Raw genomic sequence first — 5000 nt, 5'->3', positions numbered from 1 at the left:
CCCGCCGACGCTCGCACCGGCCGCTACGGGCCTGGCACCCTCTACGGGCCGTGGCCTCATTCAAGTTGGACTTGGGCTCGGCGCGAGGCGTCGGGGTAGTGGACCCTCCCAAACACCACATGCCACGACAGGCGGCAGCCTGCGGGGTTCGGTGCTGGACTCTTCCCTGTTCGCTCGCCGCTACTGGGGGAATCCTTGTTAGTTTCTTTTCCTCCGCTTAGTAATATGCTTAAATTCAGCGGGTAGTCTCGCCTGCTCTGAGGTCGTTGTACGAGGTGTCGCACGCCACACCGCCAGCCGGCTGTGCACGCTACCGAGAAAGTACCGGTATGCGAACCGCCAGGCGACGGGCGCGCATCGCACGTTTAAGGAGACGCGGCCGGCCCCACAGGCGGCCACGACACTCCCAGGTCTCCGAAGGCGGGACAAACGCCGCGCGCTTCAGTATACGTAGCCGACCCTCAGCCAGACGTGGCCCGGGAACGGAATCCATGGACCGCAATGTGCGTTCGAAACGTCGATGTTCATGTGTCCTGCAGTTCACATGTCGACGCGCAATTTGCTGCGTTCTTCATCGACCCACGAGCCGAGTGATCCACCGTCCTGGGTGATCTTTTTTGTTTAGTTTCCACTGTCTCTTTCAAAACAGTTGCATAGGCGGGACTGAGGCGTTTGACAGCCCCTGTTCCAGCGTTCTGTGTCCAACGGCCTCACGGCCGATGGGCGTCGTACGGCTCCACACCGGAGCGGACAGGCACTCGGGCGAAAGTCATTCAAAACCGGCGCCAGGCGCCAGGTGCCGCAGGCCAGCCGCTCCAGAGCTTCAGCGCTCGTACCACACAACATTTTTCAGTTAGTTTTGAGAGGCACGCGTGGTTCCGCACGCGGCGCACGGCTGCTGCCGTACAGGTAGCGTGTTGCGCGACACGACACGCACATCGAAAGACATGCAGTCTAGTCGGTAATGATCCTTCCGCAGGTTCACCTACGGAAACCTTGTTACGACTTTTACTTCCTCTAAATGATCAAGTTTGGTCATCTTTCCGGTAGCATCGGCAACGACAGAGTCGATGCCGCGTACCAGTCCGAAGACCTCACTAAATCATTCAATCGGTAGTAGCGACGGGCGGTGTGTACAAAGGGCAGGGACGTAATCAACGCGAGCTTATGACTCGCGCTTACTGGGAATTCCTCGTTCATGGGGAACAATTGCAAGCCCCAATCCCTAGCACGAAGGAGGTTCAGCGGGTTACCCCGACCTTTCGGCCTAGGAAGACACGCTGATTCCTTCAGTGTAGCGCGCGTGCGGCCCAGAACATCTAAGGGCATCACAGACCTGTTATTGCTCAATCTCGTGCGGCTAGAAGCCGCCTGTCCCTCTAAGAAGAAAAGTAATCGCTGACAGCACGAAGGATGTCACGCGACTAGTTAGCAGGCTAGAGTCTCGTTCGTTATCGGAATTAACCAGACAAATCGCTCCACCAACTAAGAACGGCCATGCACCACCACCCACCGAATCAAGAAAGAGCTATCAATCTGTCAATCCTTCCGGTGTCCGGGCCTGGTGAGGTTTCCCGTGTTGAGTCAAATTAAGCCGCAGGCTCCACTCCTGGTGGTGCCCTTCCGTCAATTCCTTTAAGTTTCAGCTTTGCAACCATACTTCCCCCGGAACCCAAAAGCTTTGGTTTCCCGGAGGCTGCCCGCCGAGTCATCGGAGGAACTGCGGCGGATCGCTGGCTGGCATCGTTTATGGTTAGAACTAGGGCGGTATCTGATCGCCTTCGAACCTCTAACTTTCGTTCTTGATTAATGAAAACATACTTGGCAAATGCTTTCGCTTCTGTTCGTCTTGCGACGATCCAAGAATTTCACCTCTAACGTCGCAATACGAATGCCCCCGCCTGTCCCTATTAATCATTACCTCGGGTTCCGAAAACCAACAAAATAGAACCGAGGTCCTATTCCATTATTCCATGCACACAGTATTCAGGCGGGCTTGCCTGCTTTAAGCACTCTAATTTGTTCAAAGTAAACGTGCCGGCCCACCCAGACACTCAATAAAGAGCACCTTGGTAGGATTTCAACGGGGTCCGCCTCGGGACGCACGAACACGCACGAGGCGGTCGCACGCCTTCGGCTCGCCCCACCGGCAGGACGTCCCACGATACATGCCAGTTAAACACCGACGGGCGGTGAACCAACAGCGTGGGACACAAATCCAACTACGAGCTTTTTAACCGCAACAACTTTAATATACGCTATTGGAGCTGGAATTACCGCGGCTGCTGGCACCAGACTTGCCCTCCAATAGATACTCGTTAAAGGATTTAAAGTGTACTCATTCCGATTACGGGGCCTCGGATGAGTCCCGTATCGTTATTTTTCGTCACTACCTCCCCGTGCCGGGAGTGGGTAATTTGCGCGCCTGCTGCCTTCCTTGGATGTGGTAGCCGTTTCTCAGGCTCCCTCTCCGGAATCGAACCCTGATTCCCCGTTACCCGTTACAACCATGGTAGGCGCAGAACCTACCATCGACAGTTGATAAGGCAGACATTTGAAAGATGCGTCGCCGGTACGAGGACCGTGCGATCAGCCCAAAGTTATTCAGAGTCACCAAGGCAAACGGACCGGACGAGCCGACCGATTGGTTTTGATCTAATAAAAGCGTCCCTTCCATCTCTGGTCGGGACTCTGTTTGCATGTATTAGCTCTAGAATTACCACAGTTATCCAAGTAACGTGGGTACGATCTAAGGAACCATAACTGATTTAATGAGCCATTCGCGGTTTCACCTTAATGCGGCTTGTACTGAGACATGCATGGCTTAATCTTTGAGACAAGCATATGACTACTGGCAGGATCAACCAGGGAGCTGCGTCAACTAGAGCTGAGCAGCCGGCCGCCCGGGAGTGTGTCCCAGGGGCCCGCGCGAACACGCAAGCGTCCGCTCAATTATTCTGCAAACAGGAGGAGGCTGAGCTCCCCTGCACAATACACCTCGAAACCCTCTCAGGTCCCGGCGGCGCGCAGCGCCGTCCTAAGTACTTGGTCGGGTTCGAGAGAGGCGCAATCGCCCGGAGTTAGGCGAGTAGACGCTTTAGGTGCGACCACCCGTGCTCCCAACTGAGCTTGCCGCTGCCGACAGAGGCCCGGGAGCGTGCTGTCGTGGCATTGCCGGCGGGAGACAACACGCGCCACCTACGGTGACCGGCAGCTCCAACGCCAGCGCCACAGAAGGGCAAAGGCCCCACGTGGGTGCCGAAGCGAACTCTCCCAGCACAGCGCACGTGCCAACACGTCTGCACAACTGCGATACAAACCACCAGCGAGAACCGCTGGGGCGACCGAGCAGCAGACGGCGTCGCGGCGCCGAGTGCCGGGCGGCGGCGCATCCTCAACGCACACAGTCCTCAGTCGGACCAGCACACTGCAGATGTCCACCGCGCTTCGCACCGGGCCCGCGAGGACCCACTTTGGCCGCCCGGCGCCGCGCGCAGGGTGCCCCGGCGCGCAGCTGCGCCGCCTGCCGCGTCCGTCGGCCGGCGCGCCTGCCACTGGGCGCCCCCACCAGCCGGCTGTAGCGCGTGCGCCCACGCACCGCGCGGCCAGCACGCCGGGCGGCCCCCCCTCACCGGCCGGGGACGGTCCCACCCAGCCACCGCCGCGTATCGCTTCACACACAGATTTGCCCTTACTGATTTACCTCCAGCAACAACAACCGCACCACAATGGGTTTACCAGTTGTTCATTTGCGTAACGTCACCAGCAAACGTAGACGTCCATCCCAGTTTGCAAATGCAACGATTATTGCATACCTGTCTGTTAGGTGCCACGACACACTACGTCTGCCCACATACACGCAACAAAATGTGCACGACTAGAGAACACGTGGGAGGTGGCCCCCTACGTATGCGATGTCCATTACGACACCGACTGTCAACCAGCATCTGTACCATGTCGCAGATGTGGAACGCGGTGCACCATGCTATCACACTGTGTGAGAAGAGACGACTACGTTTGAATACACGCGCCACTACATCAACAGACGGCTCATGCTGATCGCCATCCAGGGCGTCCGTTACTCCCACACGTCTCTATGGCGTACCACACTGCAATGTAGCTGTTATGGGGAGACGGCACGTGGCTGAGTGCACAACATTTGGACCGTATGGTTCGCTGTTGTTGGGCGCAGTCGTTGTACGGTCACACATGTGCCACAGCGTATCATTCAGTACATACGGACCTATGTGCAGTACAATGTGAGGGTTAAGCTTACGACATCAGCGGACAGTGGACACAGGCCGTACCACGACGTAGACTGAGCGCTTCGACATGCGAATGCCAGTGAACAGCTGCGAAGGGCATTGAACACGCAAGCACCTGAACGACCAGCGTGCGAAGGCAGGGGGGGGGGAGGGGGGGGCGATGTACATCCTGCAGTCGTCCACATTACGGTGTACAGCGGGAGCATGTAAAAAGTAAGCAACACTTGCGAAGTGTTGAACATGAAACGATACACAAGAGGGTGGGCGGTGCGAGTAGCGAACTATATTCAGAGGGTTGTGGTTAGACAACACTAGATTAATGTAACGTGTCATATGCCAATTACAGAGCAGGTTAAGGCACAACGTGGGTTAGGTTAAGGCACAACGTGGGTTAGGTTAAGGCACAACGTGGGTTAGGTTAAGGCACAACGTGGGTTAGGTTAAGGCACAACGTGGGTTAGGTTAAGGCACAACGTGGGTTAGGTTAAGGCACAACGTGGGTTAGGTTAAGGCACAACGTGGGTTAGGTTAAGGCACAACGTGGGTTAGGTTAAGGCACAACGTGGGTTAGGTTAAGGCACAACGTGGGTTAGGTTAAGGCACAACGTGGGTTAGGTTAAGGCACAACGTGGGTTAGGTTAAGGCACAACGTGGGTTAGGTTAAGGCACAACGTGGGTTAGGTTAAGGCACAACGTGGGTTAGGTTAAGGCACAACGTGGGTTAGGTTAAGGCAC

The 5000-nt window shown here is 56.4% G+C and overlaps 2 non-coding genes across 2 annotated transcripts; both read right to left on the bottom strand.

The window, feature by feature from the left end:
* Window positions 1-455: 455 nt before the first annotated feature.
* On the bottom strand, window positions 456-610 carry LOC126127115 (5.8S ribosomal RNA). The gene has a single exon (XR_007526975.1). It is a non-coding gene; the product is annotated as a 5.8S ribosomal RNA (ribosomal RNA).
* A 352-nt stretch (window positions 611-962) lies between these two features.
* LOC126127118 (small subunit ribosomal RNA) lies at window positions 963-2871 on the bottom strand. The gene has a single exon (XR_007526977.1). It is a non-coding gene; the product is annotated as a small subunit ribosomal RNA (ribosomal RNA).
* Between the last annotated feature and the right edge of the window lie 2129 nt (window positions 2872-5000).

This window comes from Schistocerca cancellata, unplaced genomic scaffold (assembly GCF_023864275.1).
Source record: "Schistocerca cancellata isolate TAMUIC-IGC-003103 unplaced genomic scaffold, iqSchCanc2.1 HiC_scaffold_484, whole genome shotgun sequence".
Classification (NCBI taxonomy): domain Eukaryota; kingdom Metazoa; phylum Arthropoda; class Insecta; order Orthoptera; family Acrididae; genus Schistocerca; species Schistocerca cancellata.
This window is presented reverse-complemented; position numbering and strand designations above follow the sequence as displayed.